General features: G+C 40.7%; 1 pseudogene; it reads right to left on the reverse strand.

The window, feature by feature from the left end:
- Positions 1-11451: 11451 nt before the first annotated feature.
- On the reverse strand, positions 11452-12479 carry LOC134730875 (histone-lysine N-methyltransferase SETMAR-like; annotated as a pseudogene).
- Between the last annotated feature and the right edge of the window lie 1584 nt (positions 12480-14063).

The raw sequence follows: 14063 nt of genomic DNA on the forward strand, positions 1-14063 counted from the left end.
GAAGCCAGCCAAAACCCACCAAAACTAAGATGGCAATGAGAGTGAACTCTGGTCGTCCTCACTACTGCACTCCCATTGAGAGATAACAACGCCCTAGCAGTCCTCGCTCATTCTCAGCACCTCCTCGGCCTCGGTGTCTGCTGTGGCCACACTTGAGGAGCCCTTCAGCCTGCCGCTGCACTGTGGGAGCCCCTCTCTGTGCTGGCGGAGGCCAGAGCCAGCTCCCTCTGCTTGTGGGAAGGTGTGGAGGGAGAGGTGTCCGTGGGAACCGGGGCCAGAGCGAGTTCTGGGTGGGCGTGGGCTCGGCGGGCTTAGCACCTGGGCCAGCAGCTGCGGAGGGGGCACCGGGTCCCCCGGCACTGTGGGCCCGCCCTCACTGTGCTGGAATTCTCCCCAGGCCTCAGCTGCCTCCCCGCAGGGCAGGGCTCGGGACCTGCAGCCTGCCATACCTGAGCCTCCCCCGCCCCCGCCATGGGCTCCTGCGTGGCCCAAGCCTCCCCGACCAGCACCTCCCTTTGCTCGGTGGCACCTGGTCCCATCGACCGCCCAAGGGCTGAGGAGTGCGGGCCCATGGCGTGGGACTGGCAAGCAGCTCTGCCTGCGGCCCTAGTGCAGGATCCACTAGGTGAAGCCAGCTGGGCTCCTGAGTGTAGTGGGGACTTGAAGAACTTTTATGTTTAGCTAGAGGATTGTACACACACCAATCAGCACCCTGTGTCTAGCTCAAGGTTTGTAAATGCACCAATCAGCGCTCTGTATCTAGCTAATCTGGTGGGGACTTGAAGAACCTTTATGTCTAGCTAAAGGATTGTAAATACACCAATCAGCACTCTGTGTCTAGCTCAAGGTTTGTAAATGCACCGATCAGCACTCTGTATCTAGCTAATCTGGTGGGGACGTGGAGAATATTTATGTCTAGCTAAGGGATTGTAAATACACCAATCAGCACTCTGTGTCTAGCTCAAGGTTTGTAAACACACCAATCAGCACCCTGTGTCTAGCTCAAGGTTTGTAAATGCACCAATCAGTGCTCTGTGTCTAGCTAATCTAGTGGGGACTTGGAGAACTTTTGTGTCTAGCTCAGGGATTGTAAATGCACCAGTCAGCACCCTGTCAAAATGGACCAATCAGCTCTCTGTAAAATGGACCAATCGGCAGGATGTGGATGGGGCCAGATAAGGGAATAAAAGCAGGCTGCCAGAGCCAGCAGTGGCAACCCACTCGGGTCCCCTTACACACTGTGGAAGCTTTGTTCTTTTGCTCTTTGCAATAAATCTTGCTGCTGCTCACTCTTTGGGTCCGCAGTGCCTTTAAGAGCTATAACACTCACTGCGAAGGTCTGCAGCTTCACTCCTGAAGCCAGTGAGACCAGGAACCCACCAGAAAGAATAAACTCCAGACACTCCATCTTTAAGAACTGTAACACTCACCGCGAGGGTCCGCAGCTTCATTCTTGAAGTCAGTGAGACCAAGAACCCACCAATTCTGGACACACCATCAACGCCATGACAGTTTACGAGTGCCGTGGCAATGTCAGGAAGTTACCCTATATGGTCTAAAGAGGGGAGGCATGAATAATCCACCCCTTGTTTAGCATAACATCAAGAAATAACCATAAAAATGGGCAACCACCTATGGAGTAGCCATTCTTTTATTTCTTTACTTTCTTGATAAACTTGCTTTCACTTTACTGTATGGACTTGCTCTGAATTCTTTCTTGCGTGAGATCCAAGAACCCTCTCTTGGGGTCTGGATTGGGACCCCTTTCCTGTAATACCAGCGTTCTGAAGGATTTGGGGTCTTATTCACACTGTTTTTAATCATTCTTGTGGATTGGATTTGGACAATGAGAATTTTGTGGATTCGCCAAAAGTTTTAAATTGATGACAATTTACTGAAAATGATAATAGTGGGATTCACATTTCATGTACTTGGGTACATTTATCAGGCTTTTAAGTCCTTTAGTTGTGATATCAGTGTTACTGGAAAGGGATCCCAGTCCCAAGAGAAGATTCTTGGATCTCTGGCGAGAAAGAATTTGGGGCCATAAAGTGAAAGCAATTTTATTAGAGAAGCAAAAACAAAACAAAACAAAACAAAAAAACAAAAGAATGGCTACTCCGTAGGCAGAGCAGGGCTAGGGGCTGCTCCACTGAGTATACTAATAGTTATTGCTTGTTTATATGTTAAACAAGGGGTGGATTATTCATGAGTTTTCTGGTAAAGGGACAGGGATTTCCTGGAACTGAGGGTTCCTCTTTTGAACATATAGGGTAGATTCCCTACCTGGCCATAGCAGTTTACAACTGTCATGGAGCTGGTGGAAGTGTCTTTTAACATGCTAATGCGTTATAGTAAGTGTATAATGAGCAGAGAGGATGACCAGAGGTCGTTTTCCTTGCCATTTTGGTTTTGGTGGGTTTGGGCCAGATTCTTTACTGCATCCTGTTTCATCAGCAAGGTCTTTATAACCTATGTCTTGTAATACCAGTCCTGTGATCTCCAATCTCATTCTGTGACTAAGAATGCCTAACCTCGTGGGAATGCAGCCCAGCGGGTCTCGGCCTCGTTTTACCTTCCTCCATTCAGAAGGAAGTCGCTCTGGTTCTAATGCTTCTGACGTTAATTGAGAAAATAAAACTCTCTAGTTCTTACTGTGAACATGTTCCAAATCACTATTACGTTGAGTTTTTCTATGATGTAAGAAGTAGAGAATTCTAAGGGCCACCAATCATTTACTAATTTACTCCATTAGTGGGGAGTAGGACAGTTCAGGTTGAGGTGTCTACGCTACTATACCTGCAACATTTACCCAAGTTATGTATCCTCCAAGGAGCTTTCTATGAAAATGATCTCTCTCTTCCCCAGGTAAGGGAATGAAATAAATATAATAATTGAAAAAGACAAAATTATTCTTATTTTAGAGGATATGATTGTACAAAGCAAAAATACAGTAAGAGCATTTAAAAATTACTAATAAGGCCAGGTGTGGTGACTCACACCTGTAATCCCAACACTTTGGAAGGCTGAGGTGGGAGGATTGCTTGAGCCCAGGAGTTCAAGACCAGCCTAGGCAACAGCGAGACCTTGTCTACAAAAAATTAAAAAAAAAAAAATTAGCTGGGCTCAGGAGGCTGTGGCAGGGGCGTCGCTTGAGTCCAGGAGGTCAAGGTTGCAGTGAGCCGTGTTCATGCCACTGCACTCCATCCTGGATGATAGAGCAAGACCCTGTCCCCACCTGTGCCCCCCCAAAATAAACATTATTAACAAGAAAATTCAGTAATATAACCAATTATTAAATCAGCATACAAAAAGGAATGGTTATTCTAGCTACAAACAATAGCTGGTTAGAATATGTAAATGGAAGAAAAATGTTCAAAATAGAAATTTAAAAATATCAACATAGGTCAGCCTGAGTGACAGAGTGAGACTCTGTCTCAAAAAAAAAAAAAAAAAAAAAAAAAAAGGGCCAGGCACAGTAGCTCACGTCTGTAATCCCAGCACTTCGGGAGGCCAAGGTGGGCAGATCACCTGAGGTCAGGAGTTCAAGACCAGCCTGGCCAACATGGTGAAACCACATCTCTACTAAAAATACAAAAATTAGCTGGGCATGGTGGCAGGTGCCTGTAATCCCAGCTACTTGGGAAGCTGAGGCAGGGAGAATCACTTGAACCCGGGACGTGGAGGTTGCAGTGAGCAGAGATCACTGCAGCCTGGGCAACAGGGCAAGACTCCGTCTCAAAAAAAAAAAAATATATATATATATATGTGTGTGTGTGTGTGTGTGTGTGTATGTAAATAAATACATGTTATATATATATAAAAATACACACACAGGCATATATATATTATATATATATATGTAAACACACACACAGGCAAAACTTTTTAAAAACCACTTTACTGAGGTATGATTGACATCATCTTGATAAGTCTAGGGACAAGCATACACCCATGAAACCATCACCACTATAAAAGTCATAAACATATCCATCACCTCCCAAAGTTTCCTCCCATCCTCTTTATTAATATTATTGTAGGGTTCTTTAACCAGATGCAGTGGCTCATGCCTATAATCCCAGCACTTTGGGAGGCTGAAGTAGGAGCATCTCTTGAGCCCAGGAGTTAGAAAACAGCCTGGGCAACATAGGGAGACCTTGTTTCTACAAAAAAAAAATTTGTTTAATTAGCTGGGTGTGGTGGTGTGCACCTATAGTCCCAGCTACTTGAGAGGCTGAGGCAGGGGGTTGCTTGAGCCCAGGAGGTTGAGGCTGCAGTGAGACATGATAGTGCTACTGCACTCCAGGGTGGGTGACAGAGCGAGACCCTGTATCAAAAATAAAAATAAACATATTGTGGAGGCTTTTGTTTTTGTTGGTTGGTTTTGGTAAGAACACGTAACAGAAGATCTATCATCTTAGCAATTTTAAGTATACAATATTGTTATAGGCACTGTGTTGTATAGATCTCCAGAATTTATCTTGCATAACTGAAACTTTGTACTCCTCATCCTTCACCTCTCCATTTACCCCTCTCCTCAGCCTCTGGCAACCATCATTCTAGTCCCTGCTTCTATGAGCTTGACTATTTGAGACTCCACATACAAGTGAAATCATACTATGTTTATCTTTCTTTGTCTGGTTTATTTCACTTAACATACCGTCCTCCAGGTCCTACCATGTTGTCCTGAATGGCAGGATTTTTTTTTGGTTTAAGGCTAAATAATATTCCATTGTATTTCTGTATTCATTCATTTCTTAGTATACATTTAGGTTGTCTCCATATCTTGGCTACTGTGAATAATACTGCAATAAACATGGGAATGCAAATATATCTTTGAGCTCCTGATTTCAATTCCTTTGGCTATATACCCATAAATAGGATTGTGAGATCACTTGATAGTTCTATTTATAATTTTTTGAGGGAGCTCCATACTGTTTTCCGTAACAGCTACAGCAATTTGCATTTCTACCAGCAGTGTACAAGGGTTCCCTTTTCTCCATATCCTTGCCAGCAGTTGTCTTCTGCTTTCTTGATAATGGCCACCTTAACAGGTGTAAGATGATGTCGCATTGAGGTATTGATTTGCATTTCTCTGGTGATTAATGATGCTGAGCATCTTTTCATATTTCTGCTGGCCATTTGCATGTCCTCTTGTGTGAAATGTCTATTCAGGTCCTTTGCCCATATTTTAGTCAAGTTGTTTGTTTGTTTTGCTATTCAGTTGTATGAATTCCGTGTATATTTAGAATATGAACCTTTTATCAGATACATGGTGTGCAGATATTTTCTCCCATCTGTTGATTGCCCTTTCACTTTGTTGATTGTTTGCTTTGCTGTGCAGAAGCTTTTTAATTTGATATAATCCTACTTGTTGATTTTTGCTTTTATTGCCTGTGCTTTTGGTATCATATCCAAAATATCATTGCCAAGACCAACGTTAAGGAGATTTTTTTCCTATGTTTCTTTCTAGGAGTTTTATGGTTTCAGGTCTCATGTTTAAGACTTTAATCCATTTTGAGTTTATTTTTGTGTATTGTGTATAGATAAGGGTCCAATTTCATTCTTTTGCACATGGATAAACAGTTTTCCCAACACTATTTATTGAAGAGACTATCCTTTCCCCATTGAGTATTCTTGGTGCCCTTGTTAAAAATTAGTTGATTTATATGCATGGAATTATTTCTGGGCTTTCTATTCTGTTCAACTTGTGTATGTGTTTATTTTTATACCAACCCCATACTGCTTTGATTGCTATAGCTTTGTAAGATACAATAATTTGAATTCAGGAAGTGTGATGCCTCCAGCTTTGTTCTTTCTCAAGATTCTTTTGACAATTAGGGGTCTTTGTGGTTCCATGTGAATTTTAGGTTTTTTTTTTTCTATTTCTGTAAAAAAAGCCATTGGGATTTTGACAGGGATTGCGTTGAATCTGTAGATCTATAGATTGATGGGTAGTAAGGACATTTTTAACAATACTAATTTTTCCGATCCATAAACATGAGATACCTTTCCATTTATTGTTGTCTAATCTTTTTCATCAATGCTTTACAGTTTTTACAGTTTTATAGAGCTTTCACCTTCTTGGTTAAAGTTATACCTAAGTATTTTTTTTATACTATTATAAATGGGATTAACAATTTTTTTTGAATAGGTCGGGTGCGGTGGCTCACGCCTGTAATCCCGCACTTTGGGAGGCTGAGGTGGGCGGATCACCTGAGGTCAGGAGTTCTAGACCTGCCTCAACATGGAGAAACCCCATCTCTACTAAAAATACAAAATTAGCTGGGCGTGGTGGTGCATGCCTGTAATCCCAGCTACTCGGGAGGTTGAGGCAGGAGAATTGCTTGAACCTGGGAGGCAGGAGAATTGCTTGAACCTGGGAGGCAGAGGTTGCGATGAGCCAAGATCGCACCATTGCACTCCAGCCTGGGCAACAAGAGCGAAACTCCATCTCAAAAAAAAAAAAATGTTTTTGAATAGTTTGTTCTTAAGGTAACTAACACAACTGATTTTTGTATGTAGATTTTGTATCCTGTAACTTTACTGTATTTGTTCATTAGTTATAACAGGTTTTTTGGTGGAGTTTTTAGGATTTTCTATAAATAAGATTATGACATCAGTCAACAGAGACAGTTTTACTTTACACAAGCAAAACTTGAATTTACAAGACCTATATCAGGAAAAGTAAAAAGCTACCAAAGTACAAAAAAAGACATAATTGGATAGGAAAATCTAATACTGTAAGGTTGTCAATTTTCTTAGAATTAATCTACTAATGCAATGTAATCCCCATTAAAATCTCAAAATATTATGCTTTAATAAACATGATATTTAAATACCCCAATAAGACTTTTTAATTTAGTTACTTATAAAATTTATTAACATGGGAGAATAAACATAGAAGAATATTCATTAATATTAAAATAGAAATAGGGCCCGATGCGGTGGCTCACGCGTGTAATCCCAGCACTTTGGGAGGCCGAGGCAGGCAGATCACCTTAGGTCGGGAGTTCGAGGCCAGCTTGGACAACACAGTGAAACCCCATCTCTACTGAAAATACGCAAATTAACTGGGCATTATGGCGTGTGCCTGTAATCCCAGCTACTCAGGAGGCTGAGGCAGGAGAATCAATTGAACCTTGGAGGCGGAGGTTGCAGTGAGCCGAGATCGTGCCACTGCACTCCAGCTTGGGCAACTCGTCTTAAAAACAAACAAACAAACGAAAAAGAGTACTGATGTGGCACTAATCTTCCCAAATGTATGACATCATTTAGAATTACAGAAATTGCAATAGCAAATTACCAGCACAGAGAAAAAAGCAAATCAGATCATTTACTGAATATTCTTTGTGACTTGGATTTATTTCTAGAACAGAATTAAACTCTGAGGAAAACACACATATGAGGGAGAAATAGGTACATGATGAGGGTATTTCATTAACATTTCAAACCAGTGGGGAAAAAAAAGAAAATTTTCCATAAATGGTATTGGAATAACTGGCTACAGTTGGGAGACAATTTAGCTGGTTCCTCCCACCAAATTTTGGGCAATTCCAGAAGGGAAAAAGACCCCATACTGCATGATACCATTTATGTAAAATGTCCAGACAAGCAAGTCCATAGTGACAGAAAGTAGATTGGTGATTGCCTAGGGACAGGGGGTTGGGGGGATTTGGGAGGAAATGGGGAGTGACTATTAATCAATATAGGGTTTTCTTTGTGGGTAACCTAAATGTTTTAAGATTAGATTGTGGTGATGGTTGCACAACTCTGAGTGTACTAAAAGTCCCTCAAATGCACATTTTAAATGTGTGAATTGTATCTTAATAAAGCTGTTAAACAATCAGTCGTCCATAAATTTGTGAACCTGCTTCTGAGTTCTTTACGATGTTCCATTGATCTGTATGTCTATGCCAATACCACCTCATCTGGACTGGTCTGGTTCTATAAGCCTAAAATCAATGACTGTAACTCCTCCTACTTTGTTTTTCTATCTTGAAGTTACTTTGGCTATTCTAGCATTTCTGCATTCATTTTGGAATTGGCTTGCCTATTCCTCCATACAAGCCTATTAGGATTTTCACTGAGATTGCCTTAAATCTATAGACCAATTTGAAGAAAACTGAGTCTTCTGATCCATGAACTAGTATATCTCCCAATTTATTTAGGTCACCTTGGATTTCTGTCAGCTTTATTTTATACTTTTCAATGTATAGGTCTGCATATCTTTTGTTAAATTTGTCCCCAGGAATTCCATATTTTCCATGCTACTTTAAATGGTATTTAAAATTTCAATTTGATTGTTTATTGCTAGATATAGAAATTGAACTGAACTTTGCACATTGATTTTGTATTTGCAATTTTCTATACCCACATAAAAGTTCTGGTAGCTCTTTTTGTAGATTTCTTAGGATTCTTTAGACAATTACGTAATTGCAAATAAATAGTTTTGCCTTTTTTCTAGTGATTATGTCTGTTGTTTTCTTTTGCCTTATCACACTATCTAGGACCTCCAATAGAAGTTGTGAATGAACGTTGCTTCATTCCAGATATTAGGGCAAAAGTATTCAGCCTTTCACCCTTAAGTATAATGTTAAGTGTAAGTTTTTTTATTTTTTGAGACAGGGTCTCACTTTGTCACCCAGGCTGTAGTAGAGTGTCACAATCACATCTCACTGCAGCCTCCACCTCCTGGGCTCAAGTGATCCTTCCACCTCAGCCTCCTGAGTAGCTGGGAGTACAGGCCTGAGCCACCACCCCCGGCAAATTTTTTTTATGTTTTGTAGAGATGGGGGTTCCACTATGTTGCCCAGGCTGGTCTCAAAATTCTGGGCTCAAGCAATTCTCCTACCTTAGCCTCCCAAAGTGCTGGAATTACAGGTGTGAGCCACCTCACGTGGCCTATAAGGTTTTTTGTTGTTGTTGTTTGTTTGTATTTTGAGAGTGCAGTGGCACGATCTCAGCTCATTGCAACCTCTGCCTCCCAGATTTAAGCGATTCTCCTGCCTCAGCCTCCTGAGTGGCTGGGATTAGAGGCGCCCACCACCACGCCTGGCTAATTTTTTGTCGTTGTTTGTTTTGAGATGGAGTCTTGCTCTGTCGCCCAGGCTGGAGTGCAATGGCACAATCTCAGCTCGCTGCAACCTCCGCCTCCTGGGTTCAAGTGATTCTCCCGCCTCAGCCTCCTGAGTAGCTGGGATTACGGGTGCCCGCCATCACACTCGGCTAATTTTTGTATTTTTAGTAGAGACGGGGTTTCACCAGGTTGGGCAGGCTGGTCTCGAATTGCTGACCTCAAGTGATCTGCCCGCCTCGGCCTCCCAAAGTGCTGGGAATCCAGGTGTGAGCCACCACGCCTGGACACGCCCAGCTAATTTTTGTATTTTTGGTAGAGACGGGTTGGCCATGTTGCCCAGGCTGGTCTCGAACTCTTCACCTCAAGTGATCCACCTGCCCCAGCCTCCCAAAGTGCTGGGATTACAGGTGACAGCCACTGTGCCCAGCCTGTAAGGTTTTGTTTGTGTGCATGTTTTGAGATGGAGTTTTGCTCTTGTGCAGGCTGCAGTGCAATGGCATGATCTGGTCTCACGGCAACCTCCGCCTCCCCGGTTCAAGCAATTCTCCTGCCTTAGCCTCCCGAGTAGCTGGGATTACAGATGCCCACTCCCACGCCTGGCTACTTTTTTGTATTTTTAGTAGAGAGTGGGGTTTCACCATGTTGGCCATGCTAGCCTGGAACTCCTGACCTCAGGTGATCCACCTGCCTCGGCCTCCCAAAGTGCTGGGATTACAGGCGTCAGCCACTGCACCCGGCCCCAGCCTGTAAGTTTTTTGTACATACACTTTATCAGGTTGAGGAAGTTCCCTTTCATTCCTCATTTGCTGAGAATTATTGCAATAAATGAACCTTTTGTGACAAATGCTTTTTCTACATTTATTAAAATAATTTTTAAGTCTGTCAATATGGTGAATTATATTGACTAATTTTTAAAATATTAAGCCAATTTTGCCTTTCTGGGATAAACCCCACTTGGTCATTACCTATTGTCTTTTATATATTTAGTTGGATTTAATTTGTTAAAAGTTGTTAAGAATTTTTTTTCATGAAGGATATTGGTTTGTAGTTCTCTTTTATTGTAATGTCTTTATCTGGTTTTGATATCAGGATAGTGCTGGCCTCAGAATGAGTCGGAGTATTCCACCCTCTTCAAAAGTCTGAAAGAGTGTATGGAACTCGTATTATTTCTTCTTAAATGTTTGCTAGAATTTACCAGTAAAGCCATTTAGGCCTGGAGTTTTCCTTGTGGAAAAGGTTGGGTTGTTTTATCTTGTTTGTTCTTCTTTTCTTTCTTTCTTTTTTGAGATGGGGTCTTACTCTGTCACCTAGGCTGGAGTGTAGTGGCACAATCGCAGCTCACTGCAGCCTTGACCCCCACCAAAGCTGAAGCCATTCTCTTACTTCAGCCTCCTGAGTAGCTGGGAACACAGGCATGCACCACTATGCCCTGTTCATTTTTTTCTTTAATTTTTTTGGAGAAATGGGGTCTCACTACGTTGCCAGGCTAGTCTCACACTCCTGGTCTCAAGTGATCCTCCTGCTTGGCTTCCCAAAGTGCTAGGATTACAGGCATGGGCTACTACACCTGGTGTGGGAAAAGGTTTTTAACTTAAAATTAATTTCCTTTTCCTAGGCATAAAGCTAGTTATTTTATCTATGTCTTCTTTTTTAAAAAATCTTTTTAAAAATAGCTTTATAAAGCTATAATTCACATACCGTATACCTATGTAAAGTGTGAGATCTAAAATTTGCACAACCATCACCATCATCTAATTCAAAATACAGTCATGCACAGCATGATGACATTTCAGTCAATGACAGACCACATATGTGGCAGTTGTCCTGTAAGATTATAATGGAGGTAAAAAATTCCTACGGCCTTGTAATGTCATAGCTGTCATAATGTTGTACCACAATACATTACTCACATGTTTGTGGTGATGCTGGTGTAAACAAATCTACTGCCAGCTGTATAATAGTATAGCACATACTATGTTAAGATACACAAGATGTACAAGTGGAGTAGAAGTACATTGCTTAATGTACAAGTGGAGTACAAGTACATTGCTTAATGGTAGGGATACATTAAAAAATGCATCATTAGATGATTTTGTCATTGTGCAATTGTCATAAAGTATGCTTACACAAACCTAGATGTTCTAGTCTACTATACGCATAGGCTATATAGGATAGCCTATGACTCCTAGGTTATAAACCTGTACAGCACGTCACTCTACTGAATATTGTATGCAATTGTAACACTGTGGTATTTCGTGTATCTAAGCATAGAAAAGATACAGTCAAAATATGGTATTAGATTGGTCCAAAAGTAATTGTGGTTTCAGACCATGAATTTTAAATCATTATAACTAGGCTCAAACACGTCTTTGTTAATCAAAATAGGAACCATTAAAATCAACACATTTTTGCCAATGATAAATAAGTATGTTAATTTCTGTAGTGTAAAAATCCATGCTTCAGGATTCGATTAACTCTTGGAAAGCATTTTCTGCATGCTGCTGGTTGTGAAAGCATTTTCCCTGCTAAAAACTGTCGAGATGCTTGAAGAAGTGGTAGTTGGTTGGCGGGACATCAGGTGAATATGGTGGATGAGGCGAAACTTTGTAGCCCAATTCATTCAACTTTTGAAGCATTGGTTGTGCGAGGTGCGGTTGGGTGTTGTTGTGAAGAATTGGTCCCTTTCTGTTGACCAATGCTGGCTTCAGGCATTGCAGTTTTCAATGCATCTCATCAATTTGCTGAGCATACTTCTCAGATGTAGTGGTTTCAGCAGGATTCAGAAAGCTGCAGTGAATCAGACCGACAGCAGACCACCAAACAGTGACCATGACCTTTTTTGGTGCAAGTCTGGCTTTGGGAAGTGCTTTGGAGCTTCTTCTGGGTCCAGCCACTGACTTAGTCGTTGCTGATTGTTGTACAAAATCCACTTTTCGTCGCCCGTCACAAACCAATTGAGAAATGGTTCATTGTTGTTGCCTGCAACACGAGAAGATGACACTTCAGAAAGATGACTTTTTAAATTTTCACTCAGCTCTTGTGGCACCCACTTATCGAGCTTTTTCACCTTTTCGATTTGCTTCAAGTGCCGCATGACTGCAGAATGGTTGACGTTCAGTTCTTCGGCAACTTCTTGTGTACTTGTAAGAGGATCAGCTTCAATGATTACTCTCAATTGGTTGTTGTCAACTTCTGATGGCCTTCCACTATGCTCCTCATCTTCAAGGCTCTCATCTCCTTTGCAAAACTTCTTGAACCACCACTGCACTGTATGTTCGTTAGCAGTTCCTGGGCCAAATGCGTTGGTGATGTTGCAAGTTGTCTCCACTGCTTTACGACCTATTTTGAACTTGAATAAGAAAATCGTTTGAATTTGCTTTTTGTAGAACATCATTTTCATATTCTAAAATAAATATAAAATAAACATCAAGTAATAAGTCATTAGCAAAAATACATAAAGTGAGAAATGTTCATGAAAATGATGTATAACAGAACCACATTTATTTAAGAATGTATTCCAATATCAAACAGCAAATTTCCACAGTGCAAAAACTGCAATTACATTTGCACCAACCTAATATAAAAGATTAAAAAATGGTATACTTTTTTTTGTTTTGAGACACTTTCACTCTGTTGCCCAGGCTGGAGTCCAGTGGCACAATCTCACCTCACTGCAGCCTCCACCTCCCATGCTCAAGCGATCCTTCTGCCTCAGCCTCCCTAGTATCTGGGACTACGGGCACACACCACCACACCTGGCTAATTTTTCTATTTCTTTGTAGAGACAGGTATTTTCCATGTTGTGCAGGCTTGTCTTGAATTCCTGGGCTCAAGTGATCTGCCCATCATGGCCTCCCAAAGTGAAAAAATGGTATACCTGTGTAGGGCAACTCCATTATAATCTTATGAGACCACTGTTGTATATGCAGTCCATTGTTAACCAAAATGTCAGTATGCTGTGCATGACTGTAATACCATTATGTTACAGTTGCTTAGAGTATTTAGTACAGTAACATGCTGTATAGGTTTGTAACCTAGGAGCAATAGTCTATACCATATAGCTTAGGTATATAGCAAGCTATACCATCTAGGTCTGTGTAAGTACATTCTATGATGTTCACACAATGACAAAATTGCCTAATGATGTATTTCTCAAAACGCATCCTGGTTGTTAAGCGATGCATAACTGTATTTAGATCACCTACAAAAGAAACTCTATCTATTAGCAATCACTCCCAATTCCCCCACCCTACCCCTACAACAACAATTAATCTACTTTCTATCTCTATAGATTTGCCTGTTTTAGACATACATATGTGGTTTTCTTTCACTTAGTACAATGTTCTCAAGGTTCATCCATGTGATAGCATGTATTGATACTTTATTCCTTCTTATTTTCAAGTAATGTTCCATTGTATGGATATACCCTTTTATTTACATTAATAAGTTGATAGATATTTGAGTTGTTTCCATTTTTTCTTGGTCAATGCAGCTAAATGCTTATCAATATTGTTAATCTTTTCAAATACCAACTTTTGGGTTCTTGGTTATTATTTTTCTATCCTCTATTTTATTTCTTTTCATTATATCTTTACTATTTTATTCTTTAGGTTCAGTTTGCTCTTCTTCAGTTTTCAAAGTGGAATGTTAGTTATTAATTTGAGAGCTGTCTTCTCGTTTAATATAGGCAACTATAGCCATGAATTTCCCTGCAAGTGCTGCTTTTACCTGAATCTGGTAAGTTTTAGTTGTGTTTTTGTTTTCATTCATCTCAAAGTATTTTTTGACTTCCTTTGTGATTTATTATTTAACCCAATGGTATTTAAGATTGCGTTTTTAAAGTTCCATATTTTTGTGAATTTCCTAAATTTCTTTCACAAATTCCAGTGTTTTTAGCAAATGTACTTTACATTATTTCAGTCACTTAAAATCTATCAAGGCTTGTTTAATGGCCTAGCATGTGATCTATTATGGAGAATACTCC

Source organism: Pan paniscus, chromosome 7, assembly GCF_029289425.2.
Source record: "Pan paniscus chromosome 7, NHGRI_mPanPan1-v2.0_pri, whole genome shotgun sequence".
In the NCBI taxonomy this organism is placed as follows: domain Eukaryota; kingdom Metazoa; phylum Chordata; class Mammalia; order Primates; family Hominidae; genus Pan; species Pan paniscus.